Source organism: Triturus cristatus, chromosome 1_1 (genome assembly GCF_964204655.1).
Source record: "Triturus cristatus chromosome 1_1, aTriCri1.1, whole genome shotgun sequence".
Taxonomy (NCBI): domain Eukaryota; kingdom Metazoa; phylum Chordata; class Amphibia; order Caudata; family Salamandridae; genus Triturus; species Triturus cristatus.
Window position 1 is genome coordinate 264,852,776 of NC_140579.1, and position 13,257 is coordinate 264,866,032.

A 13,257-nucleotide genomic window follows, 5' to 3' on the forward strand; every position below is an offset into this window, starting at 1 on the left:
GCTCACTATGCCACTGGAGTCAAGCTATCCTGGCTGAAGAGGGGTGAAACCCCGAAACCGGTCCTAGTATGCTTGATTCTGTTCAGGGATGACATGGATTGGCAGTTCGGGCTGGACTGTTCCCATGAGGCACAGGGTCAAGACTGATTTGCATATGGCCATGTCTGAACTGGGGTGGCGTGGTGAGCAAAATAACGATGGATTAAACCCAGATCTGTGACTGGGGGTGAATGTTTTGCCAATATGCAACATTCCGTCCATCATCTTGTGTGTTTTGCTGTTCGCCCTATGTGGGAAGGGTATGCTCCGACATGGGTCCCGTGCTCACTACGCCACTGGAGATAAGCTATCCTGGCTGAAGAGGGGTGAAACCCGGAAACCGGTCCTAGGATGCTTGATACTGTTCAGGGAAGACATGGCTTGGCAGTTCGGGCTGGACTGTTCCCATGAGGCACAGGGTCAAGACTGATTTGCATATGGCCATGTCTGAACTGGGGTGGCGTGGTGAGCAAAATACCGATGGATTAATCCCAGATCTGTGACTGGGGGTGAATGTTTTGCCAATGTGCAACATTCCGTCCATCATCTTGTGTGTTTTGGTGTTCGCCCTATGTGGGAAGGGTATGCCCAGACATGGGTCCCCTACTCACTACGCCACTGGAGTCAAGCTATCATGGCTGAAGAGAGGTGAATCCCCGAAACCGGTCCTAGAATGCTTGATTCCGGTTCAGGGAAGACATGGCTTAGCAGTTCGGGCTGGACTGTTCCCATGAGACACAGGGTCAAGACTGATTTGCATATGGCCATGTCTGAACTGGGGTGGCGTGGTGAGCAAAATAATGATGGATTAAACCCAGATCTGTGACTGGGGGTGAATGTTTTGCCAATGTGCAACATTCCGTCCATCATCTTGTGTGTTTTGCTGTTCTCCCTATGTGGGAACGATATGCCCAGACGTGGGTTCCGTCCTCACTACGCCACTGGAGTCAAGCTATCCTGTCTGAAGAGGGGTGAAACCCCGAAACCGGTCCTAGGATGCTTGATTCCGGTTCAGGGAAGACATGGCTTGGCAGATCGGGCTGGACTGTTCCCATGAGGAACAGGGTCAAGACTGATTTGCATATGTACAATATCTGAACTGGGGTGGCGTGGTTAGCAAAATAACGATGGATTAAACCCAGATCTGTGACTGGGGGTGAATGTTTTGCCAATGTGCAACATTCCGTCCATCATCTTGTGTGTTTTGCTGTTCGCCCTATGTGGGAAGGGTATGTCCAGGCGTGGGTCCCGTGCTCACTACGTCACTGGAGTCAATCTATCCTGGCTGAAGAGGGGTGCAACCCCGAAAGCGGTCTTAGGATGCTTGATTCCGGTTCAGGGAAGACATGGCTTGGCAGTTCGGGCTGGACTGATCCCATGAGGTACAGGGTCAAGACTGATTTGCATATGGCAATGTCTGAACTGGGGTGGCGTGGTGAGCAAAATAACGATGGATTAAACCCAGATCTGTGACTGGGGGTGAATGTTTTGCCAATGTGCAACATTCCGTCCATCATCTTGTGTGTTTTGCTGTTCGCCCTATGTGGGAAGGGTATGCCCAGACGTGGGTCCCTTGCTCACTATGCCACTGGAGTCAAGCTATCCTGGATGAAGAAGGGTGAAACCCCGAAACCGTTGCTAGGATGCTTGATTCCGGGTTCAGGGAAGACATGGCATGGCAGTTCGGGCTGGACTGTTCCCATGAGTCACAGTGTCAAGGCTAATTTGCATATGGCCATGTCTGAACTGGAGTGGCGTGGTGAGCAAAATAACGATGGATTAAACCCAGATCTGTGACGGGGGGTGAAAGTTTTGCCAATGTGCAACATTCCGTCCATCATCTTGTGTGTTTTCCTGTTCGCCCTATGTGGGACGGGTATGCCCAGACGTGGGTCCCGTGCTCACTACGCCACGGAAGTCAAGCTATCCTGGCTGAAGAGGGGTGAAACCCCGAAACCAGCCCTAGGATGCTTGATTCCATTTCATGGAAGACATGGCTTGGCAGTTCGGGCTGGACTGTTCCCATGAGGCACAGGGTCAAGACTGATTTGCATATGGCCATGTCTGAACTGGGGTGGCGTGGTGAGTAAAATAACGATGGATTAAACCCAGATCTGTGACTGGGGGTGAATGTTTTGCCAATGTGTAACATTCCGTCCATCATCTTGTGTGTTTTGCTGTTCGCCCTATGTGGGAAGGGTATGCTCCGACATGGGTCCCGTGCTCACTAAACCACTGGAGTTAAGCTATACTGGCTGAAGAGGGGTGAAACCCCGAAACCGGTGCTAGGATGCTTGAGTCCGTTCAGGGAAGACATGGCTTGGCAGTTCGGGCTGGACTGTTCCCATGAGGCACAGGGTCAAGACTAATTTGCATATGGCCATGTCTGAACTGGGGTGGCGTGGTGAGCAAAATAACGATGGATTAATCCCAAATCTGTGACTGGGGGTGAATGTTTTGCCAATGTGCAACATTCCGTCCATCATCTTGTGTGTTTTGCTGTTCGCCCTATGTGGGAAGTGTATGCCCAGACGTGGGTCCTGTGCTCACTACGCCACTGGAGTCAAGCTATACTGGCTGAAGAGGGGTGAAACCCCGAAACCGGTCCTAGGATGCTTGATTCCGGTTCAGGGAAGACATGGCTTGGCAGATCGGGCTGGACTGTTCCCATGAGGAACAGGGTCAAGACTGATTTGCATATGTACATGTCTGAACTGGGGTGGCGTGGTGAGCAAAACAACGATGGATTAAACCCAGATCTGTGACTGGGGGTGAATGTTTTGCCAATGTGCAACATTCCGTCCATCATCTTGTGTGTTTTGCTGTTCGCCCTATGTGGGAAGGGTATGCCCTGACGGGGGTCCAGTGCTCACTACGCCACTGGAGTCAAGCTATCATGGCTGAAGAGGGGTGAAACCCTGAAACCGGTCCTAGGATGCTTGATTCCGGTTCAGGGAGGACATGGCTTGGCAGTTCGGGCTGGACTGTTCCCATGAGGCACAGGATCAAGACTGATTTGCATATGCCCATGTCTGAACTGGGGTGGCGTAGTGAGCAAAATGACGATGGATTAAACCCAGATCTGTGACTGGGGTTGAATGTTTTGCCAATGTGCAACAGTCCGTCCATCATCTTGTGTGTTTTGCTGTTCGCCCTATGTGGGAAGGGTATGCCCAGACGTGGGTCCCGTGCTCACTACGCCACTGAAGTCAAGCTATCCTGGCTGAAGAGGGGTGAAACCCCGAAACCGGTCCTAGGACGCTTGATTCCGGTTCAGGGAAGACATGGCTTGGCAGTTTGGGCTGGACAGTTCCCATGAGGCACAGGGTCAAGACTGATTTGCATATGGCCATGTCTGAACTGGGGTGGCATTGTGAGTAAAATAACGATGGATTAAACCCAGATCTGTGACTAGGGGTGAATGTTTTGCCAATGTGCAACATTCCGTCCATCATCTTGTGTGTATTGCTGTTCACCCTATGCGGGAAGGGTATGTCCAGACGTGGGTCCCGTGCTCACTATGCCACTGGAGTCAAGCAATCCTGGCTGAAGAGGAGTGAAACCCCGAAACCGGTCCTAGGATGCTTGATTCCGTTCAAGGAAGACATGGATTGGCAGTTCGGGCTGGACTGTTCCCATGAGGCACAGGGTCAAGACTGATTTGCATATGGCCATGTCTAAACTGGGGTGGCGTGGTGAGCAAAATAACGATGGATTTAACCCAGATCTGTGTCTGGGGGTGAATGTTTTGCCAATGTGCAACATTCCGTCCATCATCTTGTGTGTTTTGCTGTTTGCCCTATGTGGGAAGGGTATGCCCAGACGTGGGTCCCGTGCTCACTACTTCACTGGAGTCAAGATATCCTGGCCGAAGAGGGGTGAAACCCCGAAACCGGTCCTAGGATGCTTGATTCCGTTCAGGGAAGACATGGATTGGCAGTTCGGGCTGGACTGTTCCCATGAGGCACAGGGTCAAGACTGATTTGCATATGGCCATGTCTGAACTGGGGTGGCGTGGTGAGCAAAATAACGATGGATTAAACCCAGATCTGTGACTGGGGGTGAATGTTTTGCCAATGTGCAACATTCCGTCCATCATCTTGTGTGTTTTGCTGTTCGCCCTATGTGGGAAGTGTATGCCCCGACATGGGTCCCGTGCTCACTACGCCACTGGAGTTAAGCTATCCTGGCTGAAGAGGGGTGAAACCCTGAAACCGGTCCTAGAATGCTTGATTCCGTTCAGGGAAGACATGGCTTGGCAGTTCGGGCTGGACTGTTCCCATGAGGCACAGGGTCAAGACTGATTTCCATATAGCCATGTCTGAACTGGGGTGGCGTGGTGAGCAAAATAACGATGGATTAAACCCAGATCTGTGACTGGGGGTGAATGTTTTGCCAATGTGCAACATTCCGTCCATCATCTTGAGTGTTTCGCTGCTCGCCCTATGTGGGAAGGGTATGCCCAGACATGGGTCCCGTGCTCACTACTCCACTGGAGTCAAGCTATCCTGGCTTAAGAAGGGTGAAACCCCGAAACCGGTCCTAGGATGCTTGATTCTGGCTCAGGGAAGACATGGCTTGGCAGTTCGGGCTGGACTGTTCCCATGAGGCACAGGGTCAAGACTGATTTGCATATTGCCATGTCTGAAATGGGGTGGCGAGGTGAGGAAAATAACGATGGATTAAATCCAGATCTGTGACTGGGGGAGAATGTTTTGCCAATGTGCAACATACCGTCCATCATCTTGGGTGTTTTGCTGTTCGACCTATGTGGGAAGGGTATGCCCAGACGGGGGTCCCGTGCTCACTACACCACTGGAGTCAAGCTATCCTGGCTGAAGAGGGGTGAAACCCCGAAACCGGTCCTAGGATGCTTGATTCCAGTTCAGGGAAGACATGGCTTGGCAGTTCGGGCTGGACTGTTCCCATGAGGCACAGGATCAAGACTGATTTGCATATGCCCATGTCTGAACTGGGGTGGCGTGGTGAGCAAAATAACGATGGATTAAACCCAGATCTGTGACTGGGGGTGAATGTTTTGCCAATGTGCAACATTCTGTCCATCATCTTGTGTGTTTTGCTGTTCTCCCTATGTGGGAACGGTACGCCCAGACGTGGGTTCCGTGCTCACTACACCACTGGAGTCAAGCTATCCTGCCTGAAGAGGGGTGAAACCCCGAAACCGGTCCTAGGATGCTTGATTCTGGTTCAGGGAATACATGGCTTGGCAGTTCGGGCTGGACTGTTCCCATGAGGCACAGGGTCAAGACTGATTTGCATATGGCCATGTCTGAACTGGGGAGGCATGGTGAGCAAAATAACAATGGATTAAACCCAGATCTGTGACTGGGGTGAATGTTTTGCCAATGTGCAACATTCCGTCCATCATCTTGTGTGTTTTGCTGTTCGCCCTATGTGGGAAGGGTATGCCCAGACGTGGGTCCCTTGCTCACTACGCCACTGGAGTTAATCTATCCTGTCTGAAGAGGGGTGAAACCCCGAAACCGGTCCTAGGATGCTTGGTTCCGGTTCAGGGAAGACATGGCTTGGCAGATCGGGCTGGACTGTTCCCATGAGGAACAGGGTCAAGACTGATTTGCATATGTACATGTCTGAACTGGGGTGGCGTGGTTAGCAAAATAACGATGGATTAAACCCAGATCTGTGACTGGGGGTGAATGTTTTGCCAATGTGCAACATTCCGTCCATCATCTTGTGTGTTTTGCTGTTCACCCTATGCGGTAAGGGTATGCCCAGACGTGGGTCCCATGCTCACTATGCCACTGGAGTCAAGCTATCCTGGCTGAAGAGGGGTGCAACCCCGAAACCGGTCCTAGGATGCTTGATTCTGTTCAGGGATGACATGGATTGGCAGTTCGGGCTGGACTGTTCCCATGAGGCACAGGGTCAAGACTGATTTGCATATGGCCATGTCTGATCTGGGGTGGCGTGGTGAGCAAAATAACGATGGATTAAACCCAGATCTGTGACTGGGGGTGAATGTTTTGCCAATGTGCAACATTCCGTCCATCATCTTGTGTGTTTTGCTGTTCGCCCTATGTGGGAAGGGTATGCTCCGACATGGGTCCCGTGCTCACTACGCCACTGGAGATAAGCTATCCTGGCTGAAGAGGGGTGAAACCCCGAAACCGGTCCTAGGATGCTTGATACTGTTCAGGGAAGACATGGCTTGGCAGTTCGGGCTGGACTGTTCCCATGAGGCACAGGGTCAAGACTGATTTGCATATGGCCATGTCTGAACTGGGGTGGCGTGGTGAGCAAAATACCGATGGATTAATCCCAGATCTGTGACTGGGGGTGAATGTTTTGCCAATGTGCAACATTCCGTCCATCATCTTGTGTGTTTTGGTGTTCGCCCTATGTGGGAAGGGTATGCCCAGACATGGGTCCCCTACTCACTACGCCACTGGAGTCAAGCTATCATGGCTGAAGAGAGGTGAATCCCCGAAACCGGTCCTAGAATGCTTGATTCCGGTTCAGGGAAGACATGGCTTAGCAGTTCGGGCTGGACTGTTCCCATGAGACACAGGGTCAAGACTGATTTGCATATGGCCATGTCTGAACTGGGGTGGCGTGGTGAGCAAAATAATGATGGATTAAACCCAGATCTGTGACTGGGGGTGAATGTTTTGCCAATGTGCAACATTCCGTCCATCATCTTGTGTGTTTTGCTGTTCTCCCTATGTGGGAAGGGTATGCCCAGACGTGGGTCTCGAGCTCACTACGCCACTGGAGTCAAGCTATCCTGGCTGAAGAGGGGTGATACCCCGAAACCGGTCCTAGGATGCTTGATTCCGGTTCAGGGAAGACATGGCTTGGCAGTTCGGGCTGGACTGATCCCATGAGGTACAGGGTCAAGACTGATTTGCATATGGCAATGTCTGAACTGGGGTGGCGTGGTGAGCAAAATAACGATGGATTAAACCCAGATCTGTGACTGGGGGTGAATGTTTTGCCAATGTGCAACATTCCGTCCATCATCTTGTGTGTTTTGCTGTTCGCCCTATGTGGGAAGGGTATGCCCAGACGTGGGTCCCTTGCTCACTACGCCACTGGAGTCAAACTATCCTGGATGAAGAAGGGTGAAACCCCGAAACCGTTGCTAGGATGCTTGATTCCGGGTTCAGGGAAGACATGGCATGGCAGTTCGGGCTGGACTGTTCCCATGAGTCACAGAGTCAAGGCTGATTTGCATATGGCCATGTCTGAACTGGAGTGGCGTGGTGAGCAAAATAACGATGGATTAAACCCAGATCTGTGACTGGGGGTGAAAGTTTTGCCAATGTGCAACATTCCGTCCATCATCTTGTGTGTTTTCCTGTTCGCCCTATGTGGGACGGGTATGCCCAGACGTGGGTCCCGTGCTCACTACGCCACGGAAGTCAAGCTATCCTGGCTGAAGAGGGGTGAAACCCCGAAACCAGCCCTAGGATGCTTGATTCCATTTCATGGAAGACATGGCTTGGCAGTTCGGGCTGGACTGTTCCCATGAGGCACAGGGTCAAGACTGATTTGCATATGGCCATGTCTGAACTGTGGGGGCGTGGTGAGTAAAATAACGATGGATTAAACCCAGATCTGTGACTGGGGGTGAATGTTTTGCCAATGTGCAACATTCCGTCCATCATCTTGTGTGTTTTGCTGTTCGCCCTATGTGGGAAGGGTATGCTCCGACATGGGTCCCGTGCTCACTAAACCACTGGAGTTAAGCTATACTGGCTGAAGAGGGGTGAAACCCCGAAACCGGTGCTAGGATGCTTGAGTCCGTTCAGGGAAGACATGGATTGGCAGTTCGGCCTGGACTGTTCCCATGAGGCACAGGGTCAAGACTAATTTGCATATGGCCATGTCTGAACTGGGGTGGCGTTGTGAGCAAAATAACGATGGATTAATCCCAAATCTGTGACTGGGGGTGAATGTTTTGCCAATGTTCAACATTCCGTCCATCATCTTGTGTGTTTTGCTGTTCGCCCTATGTGGGAAGTGTATGCCCAGACGTGGGTCCCGTGCTCACTACGCCACGGAAGTCAAGCTATCCTGGCTGAAGAGGGGTGAAACCCCGAAACCGGTCCTAGGATGCTTGATTCCGGTTCAGGAAGACATGGCTTGGCAGATCGGGCTGGACTGTTCCCATGAGGAACAGGGTCAAGACTGATTTGCATATGTACATGTCTGAACTGGGGTGGCGTGGTGAGCAAAATAACGATGGATTAAACCCAGATCTGTGACTGGGGGTGAATGTTTTGCCAATGTGCAACATTCCGTCCATCATCTTGTGTGTTTTGCTGTTCGCCCTATGTGGGAAGGGTATGCCCTGACGGGGGTCCAGTACTCACTACGCCACTGGAGTCAAGCTATCATGGCTGAAGAGGGGTGAAACCCTGAAACCGGTCCTAGGATGCTTGATTCCGGTTCAGGGAGGACATGGCTTGGCAGTTCGGGCTGGACTGTTCCCATGAGGCACAGGATCAAGACTGATTTGCATATGCCCATGTCTGAACTGGGGTGGCGTAGTGAGCAAAATGACGATGGATTAAACCCAGATCTGTGACTGGGGGTGAATGTTTTGCCAATGTGCAGCATTCCGTCCATCATCTTGTGTGTTTTGCTGTTCGCCCTACGTGGGAAGGGTATGCCCAGACATGGGTCCCGTGCTCACTACGCCACTGGAGTTAAGCTATCCTGGCTGAAGAGGGGTGAAACCCTGAAACCGGTCCTAGGATGCTTGATTCCGGATCAGGGAAGACATGGCTTGGCAGTTCGGGCTGGACTGTTCCCATGAGTCACAGGGTCAAGACTGATTTGCATATGGCAATGTCTGAACTGGGGTGGCGTGGTGAGCAAAATAACGATGGATTAAACCCAGATCTGTGACTGGGGGTGAATTTTTTGCCAATGTGCAACATTCAGTCCATCATCTTGTGTGTTTGGCTGTTCGCCCTATGTGGGAAGAGTATGCCCAGACGTGGGTCCCGTGCTCACTACGCCACTGGAGTCAAGCTATCCTGGATGAAGAGGGGTGAAACCACGAAACAGGTGCTAGGATGCTTGATTCCGGTTCAGGGAAGACATGGCATGGCAGTTCGGGCTGGACTGTTCCCATGAGTCACAGAGTCAAGACTGATTTGCATATGGCCATGTCTGAACTGGAGTGGCGTGGTGAGCAAAATAACGATGGATTAAACCCAGATCTTTGACTGGGGGTGAATGTTTTGCCAATGTGCAACATTCCGTCCATCATCTTGTGTGTTATGCTGTTCGCCCTATGTGGGTAGGGTATGCCCAGACGTGGGTCCCGTGCTCACTACGCCACGGAAGTCAAGCTATCCTGGCTAAAGAGTGGTGAAACCCCGAAACCGGTCCTAGGATGCTTGATTCCGGTTCATTGGAAGACATGGCTTGGCAGTTCGGGCTGGACTGTTCCCATGAGGCACAGGGTCAAGACTGATTTGCATATGGCCATGTCTGAACTGGGGTGGCGTGGTGAGTAAAATAACGATGGATTAAACCCAGATCTGTGACTGGGGGTGAATGTTTTGCCAATGTCCAACATTCCGTCCATCATCTTGTGTGTTTTGCTGTTCGCCCTATGTGGGAAGGGTATGTTCCGACATGGGTCCCGTGCTCACTACGCCACTGGAGTTAAGCTATCCTGGCTGAAGAGGGGTGAAACCCCGAAACCGGTCCTAGGATGCTTGAGTCCATTCAGGGAAGACATGGCTTGGCAGTTCGGGCTGGACCGTTCCCATGAGGCACAGGGTCTAGACTAATTTGCATATGGCCATGTCTGAACTGGGGTGGCGTGGTGAGCAAAATAACGATGGATTAATCCCAGATCTGTGACTGGGGGTGAATGTTTTGCTAATGTGCAACATTCCGTCCATCATCTTGTGTGTTTTGCTGTTCTCCCTATGTGGGAACGGTATGCCCAGACGTGGGTTCCGTGCTCACTACGCCACTGGAGTCAAGCTATCATGGCTGAAGAGGGGTGAAACCCCGAAACCGGTCCTAGTATGCTTGATTCCAGTTCAGGGAGGACATGGCTTGGCAGTTCGGGCTGGACTGTTCCCATGAGGCACAGGATCAAGACTGATTTGCATATGCCCATGTCTGAACTGGGGTGGCGTGGTGAGCAAAATAACGATGGATTAAACCCAGATCTGTGACTGGGGGTGAATGTTTTGCCAATGTGCAACATTCCGTCCATCATCTTGAGTGTTTTGCTGTTCGCCCTACGTGGGAAGGGTATGCCCAGACATGGGTCCCGTGCTCACTACGCCACTGTAGTTAAGCTATCCTGGTTGAAGAGGGGTGAAACCCTGAAACCAGTCCTAGGATGCTTGATTCCGGATCAGGGAAGACATGGCTTGGCAGTTCGGGCTTGACTGTTCCCATAAGGCACAGGGTCAATATTGATTTGCATATGGCCATGTCTGAACTGGTGTGGCGTGGTGAGCAAAATAACGATGGATTAAACCCAGATCTGTGACTGGGGGTGAATGTTTTGCCAATGTGCAACATTCCGTCCATCATCTTGTGTGTTTTGCTGTTCGCCCTATGTGGGAAGGGTATGCTCCGACATGGGTCCCTTGCTCACTACGCCACTGGAGTCAAGCTATCCTGGCTGAAGAGGGGTGAAACCCCGAAACCGGTGCTAGGATGCTTGATTCCAGTTCAGGGAAGACATGGAATGGCAGTTCGGGCTGGACTGTTCCCATGAGTCACAGGGTCAAGACTGATTTGCATATGGCCCTGTCTGAACTGGAGTGGCGTGGTGAGCAAAATAACGATGGATTAAACCCAGATCTGTGACTGGAGGTGAATGTTTTGCCAATGTGCCTCTTCAAAAAAGGGGGAAACCCAAATCAATAACCCTCCAGCATCTGGGTATATAAACGAAATATGAAAAAGATAATGCCTCGGGACTAATACTATCACATAAATTTAGGTGAAAAGATAGATAAATTATCTCTTCCCTAGAGTAATATTTTTTCTCCAACAAAACCTATGTTACTTTATTTTATATACAAGTCAACGGCGATTCCAATGAAAACAAAAAGTATATAAGAATGACTTTTTTATAGGTGTAAGTATATTTATTTTATACCCCACTTTTTTTAGAAACTCTTTTGTTTTTAGACATATATATACAAACAAATACAATATTTACAATACTTACATATAGCTAAACCAATGGACATATACATATCAACAAATGCCCTTTGTTTATACCAGGATGCTTATGGGCTTATTTTGAGACAGCATTCCTATATATCGAAGATCACTTCTCCAGAGACACTACGAGATTTTATCGTTTACAATCTCCTAATTATTTTGAGTGCTCTTTCAAAAATTATTACAAACCACAACACAAAATCCAGCAAGTGTCTTCAAAACAAATGTCGACGCGTTTCAGCCAAATAACTCTTTCGGCCTCATCAGGACTAGGGCATCCGAACAAATAATTTTCCACCTATAAGAACAAATCAATTGTCCTTATTAATGTCCATCTAATTTCTATATACATTATATACACAGGAACAATATTAGAATACACTATTTTACAATTATATTACAAAAAACAGAAAACTGAAAACTGAAGTGGCGGCCCATAAAAAAAGGAAGAAATTTGAATCAAACACCCAAGCTGTGAGTCAACCTTATTACCCGATCTATCATATCACCGACAGTGAATATAAAGAAATTGAGTGAAAAGATGTAAAATTTAATTATGCTAAATCAACCTCAAAAGGTACGTATAGCGCCTTATTACGGGAACTGCATATTACCTCTTGTCCAAATAAAGTCTTTTGGAACCAATGGTCGTCTTTTCTTTTTTCTATAGATTTTTGTATACCTTGGCGGGCTAAAAACAACAAGAATAATTGTCTCAAAAGCAAATCAGTCTACCTGTAATGAATATATCTACTTTCTAATCACGGTCGTTTCAGTCCATTTCCCATTGTCTTGGAATCTATATTATCTACAAGTTAACCGATGGAATCGTTACTTAGAACGGGAATCCAAAAATATAATTAATACCGTGGGTTGCACCAATAGCGTTTTGTAGAACATGCATGTCACTAAAAATATGTAGTACATACCTTATAAATCACTATTGAACCATAGCAAAACAACTCATTACACAGTTCTTGTTTTCGGCATTCGCTGTGCACTTACAATGTTTTTAGCACTTCACCTCTGTCGATAAACCCAAAGAAAAACATAAATCTAAGTACAGGTTCTCATTAGCCTTAATAAAACAGTAAAGTCTTCTCTAACGCGTACCAGGTCGCCCGTCTCCTTACCTCCAAGCTTATACCAGGGACCAACTTCTAACGTTCCATCTCTCCAGTCTGAAAGGTTCACGTCCACAGTCACGTGATACGGAAGTCAATTTAAACACGGCAGAGAAAGCCGTAAACATAATAGAGGGACCACTTTTTTTAATTAAAGCGTTACAAGCCATAAAACTAGTAAAAGGACTACTTTTTAACTACACGGATAACCGCGAAAACAACATAAAAAGAATACAATAAAGGAAATCTCTTTATTTTTATAACTAAATATAAAATACTAACACATAATATTACCGCCATATAGGAGAGACCTCATTAAGTCCTCCTGTAATCGATTTAATGGAAAATTGCGATTAATTTTAATGCAGATTCCCGAAAAACCATTGGCTAAATCATATCGAATGCACTAAAATTATACTTAGTGCTAAAAGTACTTCTTTCTTATAGTTGTGACTATTAAGATAGAAAAAAAAATAAAAATGAAAAAATGTAATATAATTTAATAAAAAAGACCACCTTATAACCCAGTATGTTACCGCCACCCCTTACATTCTAGCCATCCATAGTACATTATAGCAGGTTAGTACGAACCAACTATTGCAAGAAACATCGTCTGAAGAACATGTAAATCATTTGAACAGTTACATTATTGTAACAGAGCCCAGATCTCATCTTTATCATTAAGGCCTAACGTTGTGGTATGATATTTTGCTATCAGTCTGGCCTCTAATCTGTTAAGTTTCATTTGTAACTCAGTTTTTTCCAAATTACCGACTAAACACATTACTGACCATTTTAGGTCATTCTCTGAATGCTGATGATTCTGAAAATGATGTACCAACGGGGCCCCCTGAACTTTACATTTAATCCTTGATTTATGTTGCAATATACGCTTCTT